The sequence below is a fragment of the Natrix helvetica genome (genome assembly GCF_964273705.1).
Source record: "Natrix helvetica genome assembly, chromosome: 7".
Taxonomy (NCBI): Eukaryota; Metazoa; Chordata; class Lepidosauria; order Squamata; family Natricidae; genus Natrix; species Natrix helvetica.
In genome coordinates this window covers 74,008,123-74,036,103 of record NC_138558.1, presented here as the reverse complement: position 1 = coordinate 74,036,103, position 27,981 = coordinate 74,008,123, and the positions used below count along the sequence as shown (strand labels likewise).

At 44.1% G+C, this 27,981-nt stretch overlaps 1 protein-coding gene across 7 annotated transcripts in view; it reads left to right on the top strand.

The window, feature by feature from the left end:
* The first annotated feature begins 217 nt into the window (after nucleotides 1-217).
* APBB2 (amyloid beta precursor protein binding family B member 2) overlaps nucleotides 218-27,981 on the top strand; it is a 157,362-nt gene continuing 129,598 nt past the window's right edge. For 3 of the 7 annotated variants that reach the window (XM_081958962.1, XM_081958958.1, XM_081958959.1), the window contains exon 1: nucleotides 218-405. The gene's annotated coding sequence lies outside the window, so the exon portion shown is untranslated. The remainder of the gene's footprint in view (nucleotides 406-27,981) is intronic. The other 4 variants (XM_081958957.1, XM_081958961.1, XM_081958956.1 and 1 more) reach the window with 2 other exon arrangements.

Sequence of the window (27,981 nt, the reverse complement as noted above, 5' to 3'; positions counted from 1 at the left end):
AAGAAAGAGAAGGAAAAGGGGGAAGAAAGAAGGGAAAGAGGAAAAGAAAGGGAAGGCAAAGGGAGAGGAAGGAAAGAAGGGAAGGAGAAAAGAGAGAAAAAGGAAAAGAAGGCAGGGCTTCTGCAGGACCTTCTCCTCCTCCTCCATCGGCTCCTCCTTGCGAGGCTCCCCCGTGGCCGCACCGCGTCGCCCTCCGTGCCGCCTCCCTCTCCCGGCCGGCCCTGCCTTCCCTTCCCTTCCCTTCCCGGGAGGCGGCGCAGGAGGCGAGGCGAGGCCGCGGCCGGAGGCCGGAATTGCTGGCCGGGGAAGCGTAGAGGCGGCGCAGCGTTTCCGGAGGCGCCGCTGGGGCTGCTCCTGCTGCTGCGGGGGGCTGGAGCCGCGATCCGTCGGGGGAAGCACCGGCAGGTAAGGCCCCGAAGCCCCGCAGCAGCCCCGCCACCAGGCCAGGCCAGGCGGCCGCGGAGGAAAGCGGGGCTTCTGCAGCGGGGGAGCCCTGAAGGGGGGACGGAAGGGCCTGCTGGGGAAGAAGCTGCGGCGCCTCTTTCCTTCCTTCCTTCCTTCCTTCTTTCCTTCCTTCCTTCCTTCCTTCCTTCCTTCCTTCCTTCCTTCCTTCCTTCCTTCCTTTTCCCTTCCCTTCACCCATCTTTCTTTCCTTCGTTCCTTCCTTCTCCTCGCTTTTCCTCCCTATCCTTCCATTAACCCTCCCATCTCTCTTTCCTTCCTTCTTTCTCCTTCCTTCCTTTCCCCTTTCTTTCCATTAACCCTCCCATCTCTCTCTCTCTCTCTCTCTTTCTCTCATCTATCATCCATCCATCCATCTATCTATCATCTATATATCTATCGTGTCATCTAATCTATCTATCTTTATGGTGTCTGTGTCTGTGTCTGTCTGTCTGTCTGTCTGTCTGTCTATCTATCTATCTATCTATCTATCTATCTATCTATCTATCAGCTATCATCTCTCTCTCTCTCTCTCTCTCTCTCTCATCTATCTATCTATTGTGTCGATCATCTGTCTGTCTGTCTGTCTGTCTGTCTATCATCTAATCTTATCTATCTATCTATTGTGTCTATCATCTAATCTATCTATTATCTATCTATCTTTATAGTGTCTGTCTATCTATCTATCATCTATCATGTAATCTATCATCTCTCTCTCTCTCATCTATCTATCTCTTTATTGTGTCGATCATCTGTCTGTCTGTCTGTCTGTCTGTCTGTCTGTCTGTCTGTCTCTCTCTCTCTCTATCATCTAATCTTTATCTATCTATCTATCTCTATCTAATCTATCTATCTATCTATCTATCTATCTATCTATCTATCTATCTATCTATCTATCTATCTATCTATCATCTATATGTTCTTATTGTATTGCATTGCAAGCCGCCCAGAGTTACCTTAGTAATGAGATGGGCAGCATATAAATTTAATAAATCAAAGGAAAGATGCTTTTGGCTCCGTACAGAAGGGCTCCTTCCTCCGACCCCCTCTTTACCTCCCCCAAAATTATTTCACCCGTCTGGAAGAAAGGGGGAAAAAAAAGAGAGAGAACCGGCCACACCTGCCAATCTAAGAATTATAGAGAACCGAGTTCAGAATTAAAAGGAAAAGGGGAGGGGGGGGGGAAAGCAAGGTCTCCAACCTTGAGTGTTTTAAGACTTATAGACTTCAGTTCCCAGAATTCTCCAGCCAGCCATGCTGTGACGGGAATTCTGGGAGTTGAAGTCCACAGGTCTTAAAAATGGCCACAGTTGGACACCCCTCTGGTTTTAACACTTGTACCCAACTTATATGATTGCATCTGATGTTTTCTGAACAAGTGAACCATGGGGCATCTGGGATCAGAAAGCCAACCAAAATAAACAAAATTAAAACCTGCCCAATATCCGTACAGAGAGCTAGCTGCAGAAATATTTTTATGCAACGGATTGTTTTTCAACATTTTGGTTGCTTAAATGTTATCCTGTGTTTTTTTTTAAATGTGCATGTTTGTGTGTTTTTCCTCTGGATGTAATTTTGTGCAACTTTCGGTCAGAAATTCCAGTACAAAAATAGTAAGGACAAATAATAAAGTAACGTAGAAGGATATGAATAGCTTGGCCGTAGTCGATGTTTATTTTTTTAAAAAAAGTATGTTAAGTAACGTTGAGATGGTACTTATGTTCTGATGTTTCCTGTACTTCATTGATTCATAGTGTCTAATTCTACCCATTCCTTCCCAAAAGTCTAGCCAGGATGCAGCATTTGTGAGCGAAGTCCTTGTCATCGGATTTTTTTTTAAAATTGCTGCTGGTTTTTTATTTTTTTATTTTTTGGGATGGGGGTGATTTTATTGGTATTTGGTGCCTGTGTAAAAGGTATTATGCAAGACTTTGCACAAATATGAAATAAGTAGGCTTAAGATAGGTCTGTGTAATTCCTCATAGCCTGAGAGTTAGGAATATCTGCAGACTGTAACTAGCCCAAGATTCTCCGGGCAGCAGCTAAACCACAAACTCGCAAACCACAATGGCTGCATTGGCATGGTATGTGAAACATATAGTGCTTTGGCTTAGCAAGGTCATCTAATCCTGGTTAGTGGTTTTATGGCAAGGCTGTTAATCATAGGATTTCTTCTTAGGCAGGAAAAAAACATACAATGACTTTGCAGGCATGTTTTCCTGAGAAGCAAGCTCTCTATCGACTATTTGATAATCTCCTCCAAGAGGAAATCTGTTTGGGGTATCTAGTGATTTAATTAAGAGATTCACTGGCCCAGCAGCCCCACTTTTCAAATCAGATGAAAAGAAGAATTTGAAGAACTGTTTTAAGATGGTGTGAGTTACCTCCCATTTTAGAACAAGTGTGAGCAATTCATGGCCCCAAATCCAATTTGGTGGCTTCAGAAACTTGTTTCCCCCAAAAAATATTCAGCTGGACTTTCTTAGTGGTTCTTTTTCCCCTTGGTTAACATTTCACTTTTCATCCAAAAAGCTTCTTCCCAGGGAAGGGCAGGAAAGAAAGAAAAGAGGAAGGAAAGGAAAGGAAGAGAAAGAAAGATAAAAGAAGGCGAAAGGGAAGGAAATGAAGATAAAAGAAGAAGAAAGGAGAGGAAAATTAAAGAAGGAGAAAGGGAAGGGAAGGAAAGGAAAGAAAGAAAAGAGGAAGGAAAGGAAAAGAAGAAAAGAGGAAGGAAAGGAAAGAAAGGAAAGGTAGATAAAAGAAGGAGAAAGGGAAGGAAAGGAAAGGAAGATTTAAAAAGGAGAAAGGAAAGGAAAGGAAAGGAAGGGGAAAGGAAAGGAAGATAAAAGGATAAAGGGAAGGGAAGGATAAAAGGAGAAAGGGAAGGAAAGGAAGATAAAAGAAGGAGAAAGGAAAAGAAAGGAAAGGAAGCAAGATAAAAGAAGGAGAAAGGGAAGGAAAGGAAAGGAAGATTTAAAAAGGAGAAAGGAAAGGAAGATAAAAGGATAAAGGGAAGGGAAGGATAAAAGGAGAAAGGGAAGGAAAGGAAAGGAAGATAAAAGAAGGAGAAAGGGAAGGAAAGGAAAGGAAGATAAAAGGATAAAGGGAAGGAAAGGAAGATAAAAGAAGGAGAAAGGGAAGGAAAGGAAAGGAAGATAAAAGGATAAAGGGAAGGAAAGGAAGATAAAAGAAGGAGAAAGGGAAGGGAGGGGGCTTATTGGATGAGAAGTGAAACATTTCCAAAGGGAAAAAAACCCCACAGTTTTTTGGGGGAAAAAGCACTCTTGGGACAACCATGACCTGGATGATGGAGAATCTCCATAAGCCTTTCGCAGCTCGCTCTCCTTAAGGTCAGCGACGGTTGTTTGCATTATCCTTTGCCACTTTGAAATAGGAGATTTATTTGTGCGCATGCGCAGAGTTGCCAGATGAAGGGAATATAGCTAAAGAACAGGGGTTGATTTGGGAGTAAGGCCACAGGTGGAGGATGAATGGCCCCTCCCAAAGGAAATAAAAGAAGAGCGAATGGGGAGTGGAATTTGCAGGAGACAATTAGTTCGCTTAAATGGTTCGTGACAATCCAAGGCTCCTTGCCAAGTTTTGCAGATATCAGCCTGGCAGCTCTCCAAGCCAGAGAAGGTCTGTGACCATAAATCCTCCCTCGAAAGACTTTGCTGGATATGAATGAGCAGAATTCACAGTCAATTAATCAGAGGGGTTTTTGTCGGGACAAGGAGTTTACTTCATGCTCTTGGGAAGCCTCGGTCAGAACAGGTTATCCTCCTGGAACTCTGTCCCATCTCCACATAGGATCTCTGGAGCTCAGTTAGAGTGACCATCGGGTTCTTGGTCACTGCTCTTACTAAGGCCCTTCTCCCACGATTGCTCAGTTTGACCGGGTGACCAGCTCTTGGAAGAATCCTGGTTGTGTCAAATTTATCCCATTATAGAATTATAGAGGCCACCGTGCTCTTAGTGCAGCAGAAATTTTAGTGTTGCCTTCCCCAGATCTGTGCCTTGCAATAATCCTGTCTCTGAGCTCTGCAGGCAGTTTCTTTTGACCTCCTGGTTTTTCCTCTTCGATAGTATGCATTGTCAGCTGTGAGGCCTTCTATAGAGAGGTGTGCGCCTTTCCAAATTGTGTCCAGTCAATTTAATTTACCAATTTAATTTAATTCGGGAGCTGACCTGTGATAAATTAGGAGAAACACATGAGCAACGATCAAGAGAAATGGGAGGCACCGGAGGCTCAATTTCACATATGTGTTGCAAAGGGTCTGAATACTATTGGAATATTTCAGGAGTTTCCCCTCCCTTCTTTTTAATAAATTTACAGGCATTTCTAAAATTCTTTGTCGTCCTGGGGTGTTGAATGGAGATTAATGAGGGCGAGGGGAAATGAATTCCAACCAGTGTAGAATCGGGCTGCAGCATAACAATGTTGGCAAAAGTGAAAGGGGTTTGAAGACTCTCTGAATGCGCTGCATTTGAAGCATTACGCTGCATGGACTGCCTGTATGTGCCTCAGCAGTGGCACCTGTACAGAATGATGAACCGGAATAGAAGAGAAGAGAATAGAGTGGAGTGGAACGGAACGGAACGGAAAGAATAGAGAATGGAATGGAATAGAATAGAGAATGGAACGGAATGGAATGGAAGAATGGAATGGAATGGAATAGAGAATGGAATGGAATGGAATAAGATTAGAATAGAATAGAGAATGGAATGGAATGGAAGAATGGAATGGAATGGAATGGAATAGAATAGAGAATGGAATGGAATAGAGAATGGAATGGAATGGAATAGGATAGAATAGAATAGAATAGAATAGAATAGAATAGAGAATGGAATGGAATAGAATAGAGAATGGAATAGAATAGAATAGAGAATGGAATGGAATGGAATAGAATAGAGAACGGAATGGAATGGAATAGAATAGAGAATGGAATAGAATGGAATGGAACAGAATAGAGAATGGAATAGAATAGGGAATGGAATGGAAGAATGGAATAGAATAGAATAGAATAGAATAGAGAATGGAATGGAATAGAATAGAGAATGGAATAGAATGGAATGGAACAGAATAGAGAATGGAATAGAATAGGGAATGGAATGGAAGAATGGAATAGAATAGAATAGAATAGAGAATGGAATGGAATAGAATAGAGAATGGAATGGAATGTAATAGAATAGAGAATGGAATAGAATAGAGAATGAAATAGAATAGAATAGAGAATGGAATGGAATGGAAGTATGGAATGGAATAGAATAGAATAGAATAGAATAACAGGGTTGGAAGGGACCTTGGAGGTCTTCTAGTCCAACCCTCTGCCTAGGCAGGAAACCCAACACTACTTCAGACAGATGGCTATCCAACATCTTCTTAAAGACTTCCAGTGTTGGAGCATTCACAACTTCTGGAGGCAACTTCTGTTCCACTGATTAATTGTTCTAACTGTCAGGAAATTTCTCCTCAGTTCCAGGTTGCTTCTCTCCTTGATAAGTTTCCACCCATTGCTTCTTGTCTTTGCAGAATAGCTTGACCCCCAAATCTTCTTTGTGGCAGCCCCTGAGATATTGGAAGACTGCTATCATGTCTCCCCTAGTCCTTCTTTTCATTAAACTAGACGTACCCAGTTCCTGCAACCGTTCTTTCTATGTTTTAGCCTCCAGTCCCCTAATCCTCTTTGTTGCTCTTCTCTGCACTCTTTCCAGAGTCTCCACATCTTTTCTACATCGTGGCGACCAAAACTGGATGCAGGATTCCCAGTGTGGCCTTACCAAAGCATTATAAAGTGTTACTAAGGTAGATCCTAAGATTTCAGTTGCATCAACAGGAAAGTGATTCACTCGTCTGAATAAGGCTGAGCTCACAGTAAGGCATGGGGTGCTGGAAAACCCACAATGGGAGAGGCTCACATAGCGGGCCAAGCCATAATAAAAACCAAGGTTTGCAAAACAGCCTGGTTAAATTCCTCCCAAATGCTTAGCAGACAGCCAGTCTAATATCTGCTGCTGTTAGAGACAAAAATTAAGATGGTCCCCATGAGTTCATGTGGACACCAACCTGACACCTCAAGGAATTCCTTGAGAAAATGGTCCCCTCCAGCCACTGAATTCTGCCTGGAATGTGTGGCTGGGTTTATACATACATGACTAATTCAGCGCCGTTAATTGACTCTTGGTGAATCAGATGCAGTGGCTGAGTTCACACGGCGCTCTAGGCTAAAAACTCATGTGATGTAGGCTAGTCAGACAGTATATTTAAAATAACAGAGTTGGAAGGGACCTTGGAGGTCTTCTAGTCCAAACCCCTGCCTAGGCAGGAAACCCTACACCACTTCAGACAAAGGGCTATCCAACATCTTCTACAAACTTCCAGTGTTGGAGCATTCACAAGTTCTGGAGGCAACTTCTGTTCCACTGGTTAATTGTTCTCACTGTCAGGAAATTTCTCCTTAGTTCTAAGTTGCTTCTCTCCTTCATTAGTTTCTACCCATTGCTTCTTGTTCTACACTCCCAATGCCTTGGAGAATAGTTTGACTCCCTCTTCTTTGGGGCAGCCCTTGAGATATTGGAACTCTGCTATCATCTCTCCCCTAGTCCTTCTTTTCATTCAACTAGACCAGTGGTGTCCAAACTTGGGAACTTTAAGACTTGTGGACTTCAACTCCCAGAATTCCCCAGCCAGCCATGCTGGCTGGGGAATTTTGGGAGTTGAAGTCCACAAGTCTTAAAGTTCCCAAGTTTGGACACCCCTGAACTAGACATACCTAGTTCCTGGAACCGTTCTTCATATGTTTTGGCCTCCAGTCCCCTAATCATCTTGGTTACTGCAGGCCTTGGAGATGTCTGAAGGCTGCCTTTTTACCAGCCACGTTTCTTGAGGTTGAGAGTTTGTGGAAAATAACCACGTTAAGGTGGAGGGGTGACACTCAACCTTGTATCCTGATTTACGTTTAAGGGACGCAATGGCTCAGGGGCTAAGACGCTGAGCTTGTCGATCAGAGAGGTCAGCGGTTCGAATCCCTAGCGCAGCATAGCAGAGTGAGCTCCCGTTCCTTGCCCCAGCTTCTGCCCACCTAGCAGTTTGAAAGCACGTAAAAAATGCAAGTAGAAAAATAGGAATCAGCTTTGGTGGGAAGGGAACAGCGTTCCATGCGCTTTCAGCATTGAGTCATGCCAGCCACATGACCACGGAGACGTCTTCGGACAGCGCTGGCTCTTCGGCTTTGAAACACAGATGAGCACCGCCCCCTAGAGTCGGGAACGACTAGCACATACGTACGAGGGGAACCTTTAACTTTTATTTATTTTTATTCTAATTGCCTTGATTTTATTATGCAGCTGGTCCTTGACTTATGACTACAATTTGAACCCAAAATTTCTGTTGACTTTGTTAAGTGAGTCTTGCCCCGTTTTACGACTTTTCTTGCCACAGTTGTGAAATTACTACATACGGTCGTTGAGTGAATCTGCCTGGTTGAATTGACTGTGCTTGTCAGAACGTCACAAAAGGGGATAACGCGATCCTGGGAAAACCGTCGTAAATATGAACCAGTAGCCAAGCATCTGACTGGGGATCGCGTGACATAGGGTTGCCACAAGGGTTGTTAAGTGTGAAAAACGGCCATAAGTCACTTTTTTTCCACTTTGAACGGTCACTGTTGTAAGTCGAGAATTTTTGTTACCGTTTGTTAAAAGTTTTGGAACAAGCTGATAGGCATGGTTAATAAATTTAATAAGTTAAATAAAAGGAATAGACCAAAAGTAGCAAAACAATTTCAAGGGTTGGGAATGCTGGAAATTCACAATTTCCAGAATTCTTGAGTCTTGCAAGGAAAGGGTGATTTGGATAGACTGCAGCTCAAACCCTTTTGCTTCCTGCATGAAAAAACAGGAAAGCAGAAAGCTGAAGGAATGAGTAATCTCATAGTTTCCATTCTTAAGGAAATGAACAGGGTGGGTCAAGACTTCACTGGAAGGCCTTAAAGCCAAGCTGCATGCCCATATAACAGAGGTGTGCAACCTTGGTGGTTTTAAGACATGTGGACTTCAACTCCCAGAATTCCCCAGCCAGCTGGAAGTCGAATCCCAAAAGTCTTAAAGTGGTCAAAGTCAAATACCCTGATTGATAGATAGATAGATGATAGATAAATATAGAAAGCCAGATAGATAGATAGATGATATAGATGATAGATAGATAGATAGATAGATAGATAGATAGATAGATAGATAGATAGATAGATAGATAGATAGATAGATAGATAGATAGATAATTGTAATTTTAGTTTTTAAGGGTTAATTTCACTGGGGTTTTAACTTTTTAAGTATTGTAACTTATTTATTTATTCTTACCTCCTCTATACGCTATATAATACCTTTGTACGTCGCCCCGAGTCCCTGTGGGGAGAGGGGGCGACTAATAAGTTCAAGTAATAAATAAATAAATATAAATAGATAGATAGATGAGATAGATAGATAGATGATAGATAGATGAGATAGATAGATGATAAATAGATAGATGAGATAGATAGATGATAGATATAGATAGCGAGAGATAATAGATAAATAGATAGATGATAGATAGATGATAGATGATAAATAGATAGATGAGATAGATAGATGATAGATATAGATAGCGAGAGATAATAGATAGATAGATAGATGATAGATAGATGATAGATGGATGATAGATGATAGATAGATAGATAGATAGATAGATAGATAGATGATAGATAGATAGATGATAGATAGATAGATGATAGATAGATAGATAGATAGATAGATGATGATAGATAGATAGATAGATAGATAGATAGATAGATAGATAGATAGATAGATAGATGATAGATAGATAGATAGATAGACAGACAGACAAACAGATAGAATGAATGAATGAATGAATCTTGGAAATCTTATCTTTATGAATACTTTTTTTTGCCTATTACGATATACTATTGTGAATTACCCAGAATTGTTTAAAACTGGGCCAGGATGTTGATAGCATTTAATTAAGTAAGTTGTATTGATGGAGAATTCAGTGGTATATATTCGCATTCACAATTTTATTTATTTAGAAAATTTGTACTGCTGGCTGCCTGACTTTCATGCGGTGGCTTATGATGGAAAAACACCATATAAAAGAAATAAAAGCAATAAAAAGAATAAAAGAACAACCGCCCCCCTCCCCCCACTATATCCAGTATACACAATTTATTTACATTTTTTTTAACCTCCTTTCATTGATGCTGGAATAAGGTAAAGGTTCCCTCGCACATATGTGCTAATCGTTCCTGACTCTAGGGGGCGGTGCTCATCTCCATTTCAAAGCCGAAGAGCCAGCGCTGTCAAAGGATGTCTCTGTGGTCATGTGGCCGTCATGTCTAAACATTGAAGGTGCACGGAACGCTGTTCCCTTCCCACCAAAGGTGGTTCCTATTTTTCTACTTGCATTTATTACGTGCTTCCGAACTGCTAGGTTGGCAGAAGCTGGGACAAGTCACGGGAGCTCACTCCGTTACGCGGTGCAAGGGATTCGAACTGCCGAACGGCTGACCTTTCTGATCGACAAGCTCAGTGTCTGAGCCTCTGAGCCACCGCGTCCTAGTAGGAGTAGGCAGTGTACATAACTGCTGAAAAACGTAGGGAATGAGATGAATCGGTGAAGATTTGCCCAACATAACCTTGTTCTCATTGCTGACACAGGGTATTAAGCCATAGTTTTACCATGCTTGGTTAGATCAGGCGTCCAGGGCTGGTTTCATTCCTTGTATGTTCCTCATTCCTAGAACATGATGAGTTTGCTGGCTGTTGCGTGGTTGCTATGGAGACCAGGTCCCAAACTTGAATTGCAGATGTTAACCTATTCCCTGTAGTTTATGTTTTCATTAGTTCACCACCTGCGTCCCACCTCAATCCAAGTTTCGGCTTTCTTGGAGTAAAATCTCACCTAGTAGAGCACAACCTCCACCAGTTCAGGTAGGACGTCTAGTAACAGCACAGCTTAGGAGGAGAAGGATGGTTATACCTCAGGGGTCTCCAAAATTGGCCACTTGTGGACTTCAGCTTGAAATAGTGGCTGCCTGAGGAATTGTGGGAGCCGACGTTCACAAGTTCTCCTTGCTCGAGCAGCGGGGTTGGACTAGAAGACCTCCAAGGTCCCTTCCAAGTCTTGATGTATAATCATAGGCTGCATAAACAAGGATCAAGATCACGTCAAGTGTTAATACCGCTTTATAAGGCCTTGGTAAGGCCACACTTGGAATACGGCATCCAGTTTTGGTCGCCGCGATGTAAAAAAAAAGATTTTGAGACTCTAGAAAGAGTGCAGAGAAGAGCAACAAAGAGGATTAGGGGACTGGAGACTAAAACATAGGAAGAATGGTTGAGGAATTTTGGGTATGTCTATTTGAATGAAAAGAAGGACTAGGGGAGACATGAGAGCATTGTCCCAATATCTCAGGGGTTGCCACAAAGAAGAGGGAGTCAAGCTATTCTCCAAAGCACCCGAGGGTAGAACAAGAAGCAATGGGTGGAAACTCATCAAGGAGAGAAGCAAAATTTCCTGACAGTTAGAACAATTAATCAGTAGAATAACTTTCCTCCAGAAATTGTGAATGGTCCAACACTGGAAGTTTTTAAGGGAATGTTGGATATCCATTTGTCTGAAGTGGTGTAGGGTTCCCTACCTAAGCAGGAGGTTGGACTAGAAGACTTCCAAGGTCCCTTCCAACATTCTACTCTACTCTACTCTACTGGTTCTACTCAACTCTACTGGTTCTACTCTACGCTATGCTACTCTATTTTCTGCGTTATGGCTTAAAGTGGCCATGTTTGGAGATCGCTTACGGGATAAGCCCATTGCACGAAAACCAGAACGAAATTTTAGTGGTGGGTTTTCAGCTTCAAATAACGCAAAAATTTGCTTAAGACGGCCTTGCTTATTCTTAGAACGTGGTTTGGGATCTTTCTTTAAAGCCAATTTTGCCAAGCGACAGGAGATTTCCCTGCCAGGATATGTTGGCTATTGGCTGGGCTTCCTTGTAATTAGTTTGTTTCGTTTTCCAAGCTGGGTGCGAACCCAGCCATTATATTATAGATTTGGCTGTAAAATCCCCAGCCTTCGTATTACGAGGGCTTCGTTTGGCGGTAGACTTGGTATCTGTTGTTTTTTGGCTTTTTTGGAGGTAGCTAAATAAAAATGAAAATTAGCGGTGGCTCAGTGGCTAAGATGCTGAGCTTGTCCATCAGAAAGCTCAGCAGTTCGGCGGTTCGAATCCCTAGCGCCGCGTAACGGGGTGAGCTCCCGTGACTTGTCCCAGCTTCTGCCAACCTAGCAGTTTGAAAGCACGTAAAAATGCAAGTAGAAAAATAGGGACCATCTATGGTGGGAAGATAACAGCTACTCCATAGTGAGGGGAGGAGTATCCAGGATGGGTGTAACCCTCCCTAGGGACGTGTAGGCTTTGGTAAGTCCCATCCTGGGTACTCCTCCCCTCACTATGAAGAAAGGGTGTTGGTACTTACCTGATACGCCTATACTCATAGTGGGGGAGGAGTATCCAGCCCCTCCCTGATATGATTATGTAAGCCAGGGGTGTCCAAACTTGGCAACTTTAAGACTTGTGGACTTCAACTCCCAGAATTCCCCAGCCAGAGCTGGCTGGGGAATTCTGGGAGTTGAAGTCCACAAGTCTTAAAGTTGCCAAGTTTGGACACCCCTGATGTAAGCAAAACGAGATATACCTGGTTGTCAAACTGTTCTGTTGAAGTAATAAATAAAGGTTTGAAACTAAAATAAAGTCTAGAGTAGATGACACAGCGAGTCGGATAGAGTTCTTCGCCGATAACTGGGTGGAGCCCGGTGACCAAGACGTGGCTAAAAGAGCTTATCTGACTCAGTCCAATCAAGAGAGGACAAGGTCAACCCATCCTGGATGCTCCTCCCCTACTATGAGAAGAGACGTATCAGGTAAGTACCAACACCCTGTTCCGTACGCTCTGTGTGTGTGTGTGTGTGTTGCAAAATAATGCTGTGGGTGCAAATTTTTGCTGCTTGCTGTTTGTTTGACATGCAGTCCGTGAGCTCATTCACATCCGCTTTTTGACAAAGGTTAACTTCTATTACGTCCAAGGAAATTCTTGAAATTAAATGCCCCGGGGATACAAATTTTCATTTTCTGTGTGATGAGTTGGCTTGGCCGATGTTGTTTCTGGTGCTGGTTTTAATGCTACTGTAAGATCTCTGAATGCGCCCACATGCACTCCTAAATTGGCAATGACAAAAATATGGCCCAGAGCACATTAGACTATCGGAGTAAAAAGGGAGCAATTTCAAAGTTTTTTTTTTTTTTAATGAGCTGCAAGCGAAGGTGATTTTTTAAAGACCCTATTTCCATTAACAATTGGATTACTATTGAATGCCTAATGTAGATTTTTTTAAAAAAAAATACTTCGTGTAACAGGAAGGATACCTGCAAAAAGACTGTGTTATTTACTGAATATATCCTTCAGTCTAATTGATAAATGATCAATCCTTGAGGATATCAAATGAAAATGCATTAGCTTTTCCATTATATTGATTGCTACTGTTTCAGTAATTGAAAGTAAGAAGATGGCTGTAAGTCCTGGTTTAATTCTTTTTTTTTTAAGAGTAGAATAATTATTTTCGCATGCTTAAGAAATCCATAACCTCCTATAAGAATTGTAAAGAAAATATAAACACCGATAGTATATAAAAATCTCTATGTACACCGTGATGTCATTGTGAAAATCATGTCACAAATTTCCTAATTTGTCTCATCTGGGACTACAATTGGTGCCAGAATTTTAATTAATCGTCGAATAAGAGTTGGAAGGGACCTTGGAGATGTTCTAGTCCAACCCCATGCTCAAGCAGGAGACCCTATATCAGCGATGGCGAACCTTTTTTGGCTCGCGTGCCATAAATGGGGGGAGCGCAGGGGGGTAGGGTGCGGGCGTGCCGTACCCATAATGCAATGTGTGACCCCCCCCTGTGCGCATTCACGCACTACAGGCATGACCCCCCCATTTTTTGCATGCTTTTTTGCCCTCCCCAGGCTCCAGAGGCTTTATAGGAGCCTAGGGAGGGCGAAAATAGCCTCTCCGCCCCCCCCGGAAGCCCTCCAGAGGCTTCAGGGACCTTCAGGACGCTTCCCTGAAGCCTCCGGAGCAGTCAAAACGAACCTCCGAGCAAACTGGAAGTGACCGGAGGGTCGTTTTGAGCGCTCTGAAGGCTTGAGGGACCTTCAGGACGCTTCCCTGAAGCCTCTGGAGCAGTCAAAGCGACCCTCCGAGCAAACTGGAAGTCCGTTCCCGAACTTCCGGTTTGCCCGTAGGGCCGTTTTTTTGTGCTCCGGAGGCTTTAGGGAAGCTCATGAAGCCTCTGGAGGGCCTCCGGGGGGCGGGGGAGGCTCTTTTCACCCTTCCCAGGCTCCTATAAAGCCTCTGGACCCTGGGGAGGGCGAAAAATGGCTTTAAAAAAGGGTGAACTCAGCTGGCCAGCGTGCACATGCGCACTGGCCAGCTGACAGGGCAGCGCCTTGCACGCCCTGACAAATGGCTCCGCGTGCCACCTGTGGCACACGTGCCATAGGTTCGCCATCACTGCCCTATATTGTTTCAGAAAATGGTTGTCCAGTCTCTTCTTCAAAGCCTCCAGTGATGGATCATCCACAACTTCTGAAGGCAACTTCTGTTCCATTGATGGATTGCTCTCACCTTTTGGAAATTTCTCCTTAGCTCTAGGTTGCTTCTCTCCTTGGTTGGTTTCCATCCATTGTTTCTTGCCTTGCTTTTTGGTGCTTTGGAAAATAGTTTGACCCCCTCGTCTTTGTGGGAGCCCCTCAAATATTGGACCACTGGTTCCATCTCCCCCCTGGTCCTTCTCTTCACTAGACTAGACATAACCCAGTTCCTGCAACCGTTCATCATATGTTTTGGCCTCCAGTCCCCTAATCCTCTTGGTTGCTCTTCTCTGCACTCTTTCTGGAGACTCAACATCTTTTTTAGATCGTGGTGACGAGAACTGGGTGCTGGATTACAAGTGGTGAGCTTGGTAAAGTGGTACTAGATTTTTTTTTTTTGAGGGACAATCCTAGAACCCTTTGGTCCAGCGTCAAGTGGAGATGTTCTTTTGTGCAAATGTTAATAGAGGCCTAAGGTATAGGCGTACTGGATGTTACTTACATGATCCTAAATTGATTGGCATGGTCCTGTTCCAAAAAAAGTTAAGTTTTTATTATACATTTTTCTTTGTAAGACATCACATTTTCAATTTTACGACAGTCCATCTCTTTCCGTCTCTTTCCTTCTCCCCTCTGCTTCCCTCTCCTTCCCTCCTTTCCTCTCCTCCCCTGCACTTCCCTCTCCTTCCCTCTCTTCTTCTCTTCTCCCCTTCCTACTTCACTCCTTCCTTCTCCCCTTTCCTTTCCTCCACTCCCATTCCCTCTCCTTCCTTCTCTCTTCCCCTTCCTACTTCCCTCTCCTCCCTTTTCCTCCCCTCCCCTCCCTTCTCTCCTACCCTCCCATTTCTACTTCCCTCCCCTCCCTTTTCCTCTCTTTCCCTCCTCTCCCCTCCCCTCTCCTTCCTTCTCCTCCCTCCCCTCTCCTCTCTTCTCCACTTCCCTCTCCTTCCTTTTCTCCTACTCCTCCCTCCCCTCTACGTCTCTCACTCCTTTGCTCTCTATGCTTCCCTCTTCTTCTGTCTCCTTCCTTCTCCTCTTCACCCTGCCTTTCTCCCCTCCCCTCCCTTCTCTCCCTTCATCTCTCTTTCTCTTTCCTTCTTTTCATCTTTGTATATCAATTTCCATTATCCTACAAAGTACATTGTATTTTCCAGGTACCGTAATTTCAAATATAACTCTACATTTTCTTGAAATTTCTTGAAAAACAAAAAAAACCTGTCGAGTGTGGTTCTCCCATCTTCTGGTGTTTAATCCCTTCCTAACTTGGTTCTCCTAGGGACGCGGTGGCTCAGTGGCTCAGACACTGAGCTTGTCGATCAGAAAGGTCGGCTGTTCGAATCCCTAGCACCACGTAATGGAGTGAGCTCCCGTGACTTGTCCCAGCTTCTGCCAACCTAGCAGTTTGAAAGCACGGAAAAAATGCAAGTAGAAAAATAGGAGCCACCTTTGTTGGGAAGGGAACAGCGTTCCGTGCACCTTTGGCGTTGAGTCATGCCGGCCACATGACCCCGGAGACGTCTTCGGACAGCGCTGGCTCTTCGGCTTTGAAACGGAGATGAGCACTGCCCCGTAGAGTCGGGAACGACTAGCACATATGTGCGAGGGGAACCTTTACCTTGGTTCTTTGCCGTGATTTTTGAACTCGCTTTTTGAGTGCAATATCAGGGGTTTCCTTTTCCGGCGAAGAAAACAACTTCGAGACACAGAACTGCAGCCTTTATCCTTTATCCCTGCAATTCTTCACCTCCCTTCTGCTCTCTTCAGAGAATGCTGGCTGGAGTAAAACTGGGGCAGTTGCCCATCTGATCTGCTTCTCGGGCTCTGCCAGCGCAGAGGAGAACGAGCTGTGAAGGTTTGCTGAGCCGCTTCTATTTTGGGTTTCCCTGGGCTTCGCGGCTTGTTTTTTTGGCATCCGCCGCTCTGCACACTTCCTCTCTTGCTGTCCTCGGATACGGATACGCGGATGATGTATGCCGACAGTCTGTGCTGGGCTTGCCGGAGGAGGAGGAATGCATGAAAGGGATTTTAGATGGAGGTCTGTAGATTTCTTCAGGAATCTTTGGAGACCGGAAGTCAAGCCGTGAGTTAGCTGTTCTTTGACCTGCAAGATTGGGGTAAGCTGGAAAATGAACAACGTACCCAAAACGAAAAGGCTATTTTCAACAGAAGCTGGAAGGCATCTGCTTTCTTCTGCATGCAGGGGAGATCTTACTGCTCAATTATTTACATCTATATATCTCTATCTGTATCTAATCTCTATATATCTCTATCTCTATCTCTATCTCTGTCTGTCTGTCTATCTATCTATCTATCTATCATCTATCTATCTATCTATCTATCTATTATCTCTCTCTATCTATATCTATCATCTATCTATCTCATCTATCTATTTATCATCTATCTATCTATCTATCTATCTATCTATCTATCTATCTATCATCTATGTATCTCATCTATCTATCTATCTATCTATCTATCTATCTATCTATCTATCTATCTATCTATCTCTGGCTATATCTGGCTATTTATTTATCTTGCTATTTCTCTCTCTCTCCCCCCCCCCCTCTATCTATCTATCTATCTATCTATCTATCTATCTATCTATCTATCTATCATCATCTATCTAGTTTGTCTATCCGTCCGTCCGTCCATCCATCCATCCATCCATCCATCCATCCATCCATCCATCTATCTATCAATCATTTTATTGATATTATAAATATACATATTTAAGATTAAAATATAAAGCAAAAAATAAAGGCAGCATCTAATATTTTCTGCATATGGAAAATTGTTTTAAATGCTCAAATTTTGCATATATTTTATCGAGATAATCAGAATAGAAAATAGAAGCGAAAACTATGATAGCCTTTTCTTCTCTACGCAGGGAAGTTCTCATTGCTCCATTCTATGTTTGTGTGTGGTTTCGTTTTATGGAGATGATCAAAATACAAAATTAAAAGTAAAAACAAAGACAGTCGGAACAGAAAAAAATGGAAAAAATAAAGATAGTGGCGGATGGAAAAATGGGAAGAGAGGAGTGTAAAAGGGAAAGTGGGGGAGGGAAGAGGGGGGAAAAGTTAACTTTCAAAGCTTTTCAGTGCTGTGGGAAAAAAAACTAATGAAATTACAGCCTCAAGTTTTTATTTTTGCATATTTGGTATATACTAGCCATATCTATAGTCTAAACCAGGGGTGTCCAAACTTGGCAACTTTAAGACTTGTGGACTTCAACTCCCAGAATTCCCCAGCCAGCTCTGCTGGGAGTTGAAGTCCACAAGTCTTAAAGTTGCCAAGTTTGGACACCCCTGGTCTAAACCATAAATCCGCAAATACCAAAGTTAAAAAACATTTTCCGCCCCCCCCAAATCTAGATGGGTTTCCAAATAGAAATGAAAGTTGGATGGATTCTTTCCTTGGATTAAAACAGTTAGTTTGACCATCCCTGCTAGCTCCAGCTATTCTTCCTTTGTGGTAATTACTTTGTTTTCCATTGCTGCACATATAGAATTCTTGCTGTCTTAATATCTGTTTAATTAGCTTCCTATTTGTTTGATAACATGCAAGCCACCCAGAGCCACATTATAAGGGGCCTGGGCAACGTAAAACGTTTAAGAAATAAATAAGTGTACAACAGCTAAGTTCCAGATTTCTTTTCCAAGTTCCTTCTCCAGCCTTCAGTTTTAAAGTTTTATACCCATTTTTATATTTCAGCTCTTTCTATTCATTTTAAGAATCTCGCGCGGCTTAAAATCTTTATTTTATTTTATTTTTACAGCGACGTTGTACAATAGCCAATTTCGTTAGGGCACCGCACACCAGAACAACTAGACACAAGGATGGTTTTCCCCCCGAATGCCATCGCAACTAATTCCCACAACACTGTCAAACTATTTACTAAGACTGTATTACTATTATTCTTCTCTTCCTTCCTAGTATCTCTCTCTCTCCACTTATGACTATAACCATGTTGCTTGTCTCTTTCAATTTATATTGTTTTTATTTGTCTCCCAGTACGATTTGATAGCCTATTAGCAACCTTGACTATCGCTAAGTGTTATATCTTTTTATTCTTGATGAATGTATTTTGTTCTTCTTATGTACACAGAGAGCTTTTGCACCAGTGATAGTGGTGCAAAGAAGAAATCTTGCACTTGTTGGGGCTACACTCCCAAAAAGCTTCATGTGTCATTTTGGGCACGCGTGCCCTAGGTTCCCCATCACAGGTATACACCAAAGACAAATTCCTTGTGTGTCCAATCGCACTTGCCCAATAAAGAATTCTATGATGTACAATGACAATGGCTAAAATAGATAGAAATAACTTTCCAGAATTTGTTTCGCCATTCAGATTGTTTGCCATCTTCTCCCTGACTTAGAAGGGAGACCTACAAACTGTTCAAAATAAATAAACAAAATGAATACCTTTCGGTGGAATGTAATTTCGGTGAAAAAGAAGGGAATTGACCGTCTAAAGACGACAAGATAAATTGTAGCCCCAGGAGAAGTTTTTAAAAAGGCACCTTTGAAGAAAAGCAAATGAAAGGTTATCTATTTTTATAGGAGTGCATTTTTTAAAAACTCCTGTTACTCCAGATTTAGGTAGTTGGTTTGTCCTGCAACATTTCTGGCTGTGGTTTTAATAGCCAGAATCCTTATTAAATGGTAAGCAACTTGGTGATGAAAGCACCTTTAATATATGTATGTATGTATGTATGTATGTATGTATGTATGTATGTATGTATGTATGTATATATTTAAGATGCCAACAGAAAAAAATTCAAGCCCTGTTTTTTCTTTTTCTTTTCAATTTTATTAACAAACATGTAAAACACACACACACAAAACTTAGACGTACACCACATTTACACAATGCAATACAAACAGGAACTTCCTGTTCTTTCTAATAACAATTATCAATCGATACCGCTCACCTTATATTATTTCCCCTTCTATTGTATTTCATTTGGATTTCACCATTCTTAAGTCTCTTATTTTACTCATAACTATTATTTTTGAGTTTTGTTATATTCCTTCATTGATTCTTGTTTCTTTCCTCCATCCACCTATACCATTTATCCCATATCTGGTAGAATTCTGATTCTTCTTTTTCCTGGATTTCCATTTCAGCATAATCCATAACCTTTCTTATTATTTCATCTTCGACAAGCCCTGTTTTTTCAATCGTACTTTTTTTTTTAAAAACAAAGTGATACAGACTTGACTTACAATAGTTCATTTAGTGACCATACAAAGTTACAACATCGCTGGCAAAAAAAAAGTGACTTAGGACCTGTTTGTCGCACTTATGACTGTTGCAGCTGCCCAAGAATGCTGTGGTTTGCTTTTGAGGGACGAAACAAACCATCATCAACATCACTAACTCGGATGTGTTTGTGGCCCTTGCCTGTGTGGGCTTCATGGCCGCATAACTTTGAACCCGACAGGAATTGGGGAAATTATTATCCCGAGAATGGTTCTTTCTTAAGGTTAGGGTTAGTTGCTTTGCCTCCGTTAACGGAGGTGAAAAAGGAACTGATCTTTTGATGCGCCGTAGAATTGACTGGGTGGATCACTTTGGAGATTTTGCACGCGATTAAGCCAGGATAAAAGCCCAGCCTAGCTCCTTAACAACAGTCAAGTAAAAACAGAGATATCTGCCATTGGGATCTGCTGGCTCTTTTGTCAGGTGATTAGAATTTGAACAGAATTAGCCAAATGTGTTAATGGGATTGAGCTTCCCACAGCAACCAAGCAAGGTCTATGGGTTGGTTGGAACTGGAGGGGGAGGAGAAAGAAGAGGAACAGGAGGAGGAAGGAGAAGATGAAGAGGAGGAGAAGGAAGACAGGAAAGAGAGGAACAGGAGAAAGAAAAAGGAAGGGGACGAGGAAGGAGAGGAAGAAACGAAAGAAGAGAGAAGTAGAGAGAAGAAGAAGGGAAAGAAGAAAAGGGAGAAGAAGGGAGGAGGACGAGTAGAGGAAAAAGGAAAAGGAGGAAGGAGGAAGAAGGAGAAAAAAAGAGGAAAAAGAGGAAAAAGAAGAACAGGAGAAAGAAAGGGACGAGGAAGAAGGAGAGGAAGAAAAGAGAGAAGTAGGGAGGAGGAGGAGAAAGGAGAAGAAGAAAAGAAGGGAGAAGAATACTGCATTCAGTTTTGGTCACCACAATGTAAAAAAGTTGTGGAGACTCTAGAAAGAGTGCAGAGAAGAGCTACAAAGAGGATTAGGGGACTGGAGACTAAAACATATGAAGTTTTGGTCACCACACTATAAAAAAAGATGTCGAGACTCTGGAAAGAGTGCAGAGAAGAACAACCAGGATGATGAGGGGACTGGAGGCTAAAACATATGATGGACGGTTGCAGGAACTGGGCCTGGCTAGTCTAGTGAAGAGAAGGACCAGGGGAGACATGATAGCAGACTTCCAATGTTTGAGGGGCTGCCACAGAGAGGAGGGGGTCAAGCTATTTTCCAAAGCACCCGATGGCCAGACGAGGAATAATGGATGGAAACTGATCAATGAGAGAATCAACCTGGAAATAAGGAGACATTTTCAGACAGTGAGGACAATCAACCCATAGAACAGAAGTTGCCTTCTGAAGTTGTGGGAGCTTCATCACTGGAGACTTTCAAGAAGAGACTGGACTGCCCTCTGTCATAAATGGTGTAGGGTCTCCTGCTTGGGCGGGGGGAGGGGGTTGGACTAGATGACTACAAGGTCCCTTCCAACTCTGTTAGTCCGTTATTATTCTGTTATTCAGAAGTTGTGGGAGCTTCACTGAAAGCTTTCAAGAAGAGACTGGACTGCCCTCTGTCAGAAATGGTGTAGGGCCTCCTGATTGGGTGGGTGGGGTTGGACTAGATGAGCTCTAAAGTCCCTCCCAACTCTGTTAATCTTTTCAAATTCCTTCCATGCCTGGTATTTTACCATCCAGGGCAGCCGGCTCAGTCTTCGTAGCTCTTGAGCGTAGATCACGGGGGGGGGGGGGGGATGGCTACGACCTTTGTAATTTAAAATTCACTCGGCCAATTAAAAATGTATTATTCTTACGCAAGCCCAATGTGTTTTGGCGAGGTCTGAAATGGAATCGATTTCCAGGTTATTTTAATTTAGGAGCCCCAAGGAAATGTTTTCAAATCCAGTCCCTGAAACACTGCACTTAAGGGAATTGTAACAGGTGGAAGCATTGTGGACAGGTCAATGCAGTGGTACAAAACAGATATGGAAAACTTGAGGAAAAATAGATATTAGCCTATTAGCCTCATCAAGATTATCAGGAATCTATGCAGTGTGAAAGAACAATTTAGGCAGTCCTCGACTTTATGGCCCCAATTGAACTCCAGATTTCCATCGCTAAGCGAAACGCTCGTGGTGAGTCCTGACCCGTTTTAAGACCCTTTCTTGCCTCTGTCGTTAAGTGAAGCCCTGCAGTTGTTAAGTCGGTAACCCGTTTGCTAAGTGAATCTGGCTTCCCCATCGACTTTGCTTGGGGTCGCAAATGAGGACCACGATGACCGTCATAAATACCAACCAGTTTGCAAGAGTCTGAATTTTAACTGCATGGGATGCTGCAACGGTCGTAAATGCGAATAACGGTCGTAAGTCACTTTTTTCAGTGCCGTTGTAACTCTTTTAAGTCACTAAGCGAATGGTTGTAAATCAAGGTCTACCTGTAATGCATTCAGGAGATGGAAGACCTAGAGGTGGCAAGATTACACACCCTCTGCTACTGGTTTTAAAATAGATATCCTCAAGCGATCTCCCCAGGGCGCGTTCAAGCAGAAACTGTCCATTTCATAAAATTAGGGTAAACTCTTTGGAAAGATTCCTGCTATTAGTTTGCTTCAGCGAAAACGAGGGGAAGAAGGGGATCATTAGTGTCTTTACAGCAAGTTAGACGAAGAGTGATTTTGCTGAGTGACAGCCGTAACCTCTTGAGTGACATTGCATTATGCCGGGAGTTGCAAAAAGATGAATATGTTGAAGATTATAAAATGCATCTTGTCAGGTTCCATCTTTCCACTTGGATTTAGCAGGCCCGGGGTTGCTAGGCAATGGCTAAATAATTGGGATAATGAAAGAAATACGATGTATTTCATGATAAATAGTGCCGTGGCCTTGATATTGCTGAATGAGTAAAGGTCACGCAAATGTGTGTGTTGTGGCCCGCCAGCGGCCTGCGGAGCTGGCAACAGAGTCAGACAGTGAGGAGGTTGGGGAGGAACCTGGGCCAGTCCTGGGGGCTGAGGAAAGCTCAGACGAAGGCTCTGCATCGGAGGCAGAGAGGGGGCCAGGGCCGTATGCCAGTTATCAGCTGCCTTCAGAGTCAGACATCAGTGAGGCAGAAGAACAGCTGGAGCCTGTTCCCAATGTGTGCATGAGCAGAGCTACCAAAAGACAAGAACAGGGTCGAGAGAGCAGGGTCGACTTGGGAGTAAAGCCACACCTTGTAGGGGATTGGCCCCTCCCATAGGAAACAAAAGAGGAGCGAACGGGGAGTGGGCTTTTGCAGGAAACAATTCGTTCCTTCGGTCGTTTCAAGAGTGAAAAGTTCTGGTTGTGATTATAAGAGACTCTGTGCCAAGTTTGGCCTTGCCCTGCGTTTGGAAACTATTTATCTGGCAGCTCGCCAAGCGAGATAAGGTGCGTGTGGATAAACATTCCTCTGAAAGACTGTTTGCTAAGCCTTGCGGGCTGTGAATGAAAGGAATTCACAGTTGTGTAAATAGAAGAGGTTTTGCAGGGACCAAGACTTTGCTTCTTGCTTTCTAAGGAAACCTCAGTCAGAACAGTGTGGTGGTTGGAAGCCGCTAAACAAGCATCTGGCGGGAATAATTGGTGCGTCAAATGTGTTTGGCAGATAAATAGATACCGTTAGAAGAGAGTATTTGTGGCTCAGGGTGGAACTGTAGGGTCCTTGGGGCTCTCTGGAATGGGTTGTTTTCTTGCAGACGTTTCATGACCTAACTAGGGAACGTCATCAGTGCCAGAAAATGGGAGAGGGGGAAGAAGAAGAGGAGGAGGATTGGAAGGACTTTGGTGCTCTCTGAGTTGGGTTGTTTTCCCGCAGACATTTCATTACCGAACTAGGTAACATCATCACTGTGAGAAGGAGGAGGCCAGTGGTGGGTTCCAAAACTTTTCGCTACCAGTTTGGTGGGTGTTGCTAAGTGGGGGAGGCATTTGACTGTGTGGGCATGGCCAACTTGATGGCACTCATGCCCACGCCCACTCAGTCACATGCTCCCCCACCTAGCCACGCCCACAGGAAAAGCTAGAAATTTTAAAAGGATTTTTCCCTAACTACCTACACCCTCCCTTTGCCAGTCGCGAAGTGACTTGCAAGGCAGTGGGATGCGCATGTGCGAAGAACATGGCGGTGACGACAGCAGCTTTTTCGCTGACCGGAGGTCTTTCCAGTGCCTGCGGCCAGCCGCCACCTCTTTGAGAGCTGGTATGCAAAGCGTCGGGGCGAGTGAGCGGTGACCAGGTGGGGTGAGCAGCCGGTGACAGGGGGACCCGTTCGGGGGCGTGGCCATCCATCCATCACTACCGGTTCGCCGAACTGGGCAAAATTTCCGCCACTGGTTTGGGACACCGGTGCGAACAGGCTGAATACCAACTCTGGAGGAGGCTGAGAAGGAGGAGGAGATTTGGTTTCCAGAGATGACTGACTGGCCCCACGGGCTGCGAGACACATCATGCTTTCCATTAGGTCGTCATTGGAACAATATGGCACTGACTCACACAAAGGAAAGCGACAGTGGGAGGAACAATGCGGCCTATTGATTACAGTGAATTGTTCAAACAATGCGGTTTTTCCTTCGTCTGGCAGGCATTGAAATCCAAATTCTCTTAACTTTCCTTTGAACTCCGAAGCCAAGATTGGGGGACTGGTTCAGAAGGAGTGGGGGAGGAAAAAAAGATATTTTGCTATATAAATACTATATAAATACTATATAAATACTAATTTTGCTCGGTAAATACTAAGTTAGTAACACAGTTGTAAAATGGCTTCCCCATTGATAATCCTAGCCCTCAACGTACAACCACAACGGAGCCCAAAATTTCTGTAGCTATGCAAGATATCCGTTAAGTGAGTTTTGCTTCCATTTTACGACCAGTCTAGGCACAGTCACTAAGTGAATTGCTGCAATTGTTCAGTTAGCAATGTGGTTGTTAAAGGAATCTGGGTCCCGCATTGGTGAGAGTGGTGACCATGGGGAAGTTGCAACTGTCATAAGTTTGAAACACAGTCCTAAGTCAGTTTTTTCAGTGGCCGTGTAACTTTGAACGGTCACTAAGAGAAGTATTGTAGATGAAGAGCTATCTGTGTTGCGTTTTAAATTCCATATGGGAACAGACAAGCAGTGACATTCCTGCTTACAACAACTTCCTAATTATATATATTTAAAAATGTGCACTACAGGTGTGGGAAGTTAGCACCCACCCCCCTCTCCTAGAAAAATGAAATATACTTTAGTTTACTTTACTTTATTTCATATTTCTAGACCGCCCCCTCTCCCAAAAGGGACTCGGGGCGGTGAGTCTAGGACATTGATGGCGAACCTATGGCACGCGTGCCACAAGTGGCACGCGGAGCCATTTGTCAGGGCATGCGAGGCGCTGCCTTGTCAGCTGGCCAGCGCACATGCACGCGCTGGCCAGTTGAGTTCACCCTTTTTAAAAGCCATTTTTCATCCTCCCCAGGCTCCAGAGGCTTTATAGGAGCCTGGGGAGGGTGAAAAGAGCTTCCCCCCCCCCCGGAGGCCCTCTGGAGGCTTCATGAGCTTCCGTGAAGCCTCCGGAGCGCAAAAAACTGGCCCTACGGGCAAACCGGAACTTCAGGAACGGACTTCCGGTTTGCTCGGAGGGTCGTTTTGAGCGCTCCGAAGGCATCAGGGAAGCCTCCTGACAGTCCCTCAAGCCTCCGGAGGGCGTCCAGGGGGGCGGGGGAGGCTGTTTTTGCCCTCCCCAGGCTCCTATAAAGCCTCGGGAGCCTCGGGAGGGTGAAAAAAGCATGTAAAAGTGGGGGGGTCGCGCCTGTAGTGCACCCTTGCACACTGGGGGGGGGACATGCATTGCATTATGGGTGCGGCACGCCCGCACACGACCCCCCCTGTGCTCCCCCCACATATGGCACGCGAGCCAAAAAAAGGTTCGCCATCGCTGTACTAGGAAATATTAAAAAGGCAGAATATTATATTTCCCCGCATGAGAAATGGAGAAACATGGTTTTTTTAGGCAGGAAACAGACTCATTTTAATAGCCCCCACCTTCCTCAATAGCCCACAGAAGATGTCCGGCACTTAAGAAACAAAGAGATAGCTAGGTCTATTCATAGGCAAATACCCCCACCCAAGAATCCAACAAAGGTAGGATTAGCCCTCTACCTATCTCACCACATGGCACCTGGGAAGATTACATCACCCAGCAAGGCTCAACCAAGCTTGGGACTCAAAATACAACCTGCAAAGTTACCCCTGCATGACCCCATGGGAGTCTGACAACTAATCAGCATAACCCCAGGCATTGTCAGCATGTTGTTAGTCGCGAAGTCCTGTCCGACCCATCACGACCCCATGGACAAAACTTAAGACTCACCTGTTCCGACTAGCCGGCCTGGCCCACTTATAGTTCTATTCTTACCTCCTGGCGGATATTTTATTTGGGATAGCTTTTAAGGTTAATGTTCTTAACTTTTTAAATTTTTATAAATTTTTAATCTAACTTAACTAAATTGTACAGGGAATTTCTACTACCTCCTCCAGTTCTATGTTTAATTTATTTATTGTATACTTATAACATGTATATTTACTGTTTAACTATTTTAATATGACTGTACACCGCCCCGAGTCTCTTTTGAGAGAGGGGCGGTCTAGAAATCCAATAAAGTTAAGTTAAGTTAAGTTAACGTTCCTCCAGGCCTTCCTGTCCTCTACCATCCTCTGGAGTCCATTGAAGCTCACGCCAACTGCTTCGGTGACTCCATCCAACCACCTGTTGGATCGGTCGCAGTTCGTGTTGACTGGAAGGCAGGGATCGACGCCGAGCCGCGTCACTTGTGGGGTGCACCAGGGGTCGGTTCTCTCACCCCTCCTGTTCAACATATATATGAAACCACTGGGCGAGATCATCCGTGGTTTGGGGGTACGGTATCATCAATATGCCAACTTTTCATCTCTACCCCAAACCACCCAAACAATGCCCTCGACGTGATGTCCCGATGCCTGGAGGCTGTGCGGATCTGGGTGGGGAGGAACAGGCTCAAGCTCAATCCCTCCAAGACTGAGTGGCTGTGGTTTCCGTCATCCCGATTTGTACATCTTGTTCCATCTTTGAGGATAGGGGGAGACATTTTAGCCCCCTCAGAGAAGGTTCGCAATCTTGGAGTCCTCCTGGATACGCGGCTTAGTTTAGAAGAACATCTGACAGCCGTGACCAGGGGGGCCTTTTACCAGGTTCGCCTGGTACGTCAGTTGCGCCCCTTCCTGGATCGGGATGCTCTGTGAACAGTCACTCATGCCCTCGTCCTTTCTCGCCTGGACTACTGCAATGCTCTCTACATGGGGCTGCCCTTGAAAAGCACCCGGAGGCTTCAGCTGGTCCAGAATGCAGCCACGCAGGTTATCATGGGGGTACCTAGGTGCTCCCATGTTACACCCCTTTTAGGCGGCCTACACTGGTTGCCGGTTGTTTTCCAGGTGCGATTCAAGGTATTAATTATGACCTTTAAAGCGCTGCATGGCTTAGGCCCAGGGTACCTGCGAGACCACCTACTGCCACCAGTAGCCTCCCACCGTCCAGTATGATCCCACAGAGCTGGCCTCCTCAGGGTGCCGTCGGCCAGACAGTGTCGGCTGGTGACCCCCAGGGGGAGGGCCTTCTCTGTGGGAGCCCCTTCCCTCTGGAATGAGCTGCCCCTGGAGTTTCGCATAAACCCTGACCTCCGGTCCTTCCGACGCGCCCTAAAAAGTTGGCTTTTCCAGCAAGCCGGCCTGGCCTGTTAATTTTATCTCATTTTTAAAATGTTATTGTCCTATTAATTGGGTTTGTTTTTTTGGATATGTATCTAATTTCTTTTTAACTTTCGCGATATCTGTTTTTTAATGTTGTAATGCCACCCTGAGTCCTTTGGGAGAAGGGCGGCATATAAATCCAATAAAACAAACAAACAAACAAACACCTCATTCTCTGTTGTCCCCTTCTTCTTTTGCCCTCCATCGTTCCCAGCATGAGGCTCTTCTCCAGGGAGTTCTTCTTCCTTCTCATCAGGTGGCCAAAGTCTTTGAGTTTCCTCTTCAGGATCTGGCCTTCTAAAGAGCAGTCAGGGTGGATCTCCTCTAGGACTGACCGGTTGGATGGCCTTGCAGTCCAAGGGACTCAATGCAGGAGTCTTCTCCAGCACCAGAGTTCAAAGGCCTCCATTCTTTGGTGCTCAGCCTTTCTTATGGTCCAACTTTCACAGCCATCCATTGCAAACTCAGCATCTTTTCCTCTTTTCCCCCCCAGCATCTCAAGCCATGTGATCCTGTCCATCAATAAACCATCTTTCCAAGCAACATCCATGAATCTGGTGTCTTTTTCCCCACTTGGAACTGAGCCCAGATGGACCTTTCTTCCAACACAGGGATGCTGTTTGAATTTCTGTTGGGATGTTTAAATATCAAATGTACCCAGCAGATTACCGTGGGAAGGTCTTTTAATACAGATTATTTAGCAAGGGTCTTAAGATAAAAAGTACTTTTGTATCACAGCGGTTTCAAAGGTTGAAATTTTTGGTGGTCAAACAGGTTCCCTTGTGGGAAAAATAAGATTGGCTCTGCTCTTTTT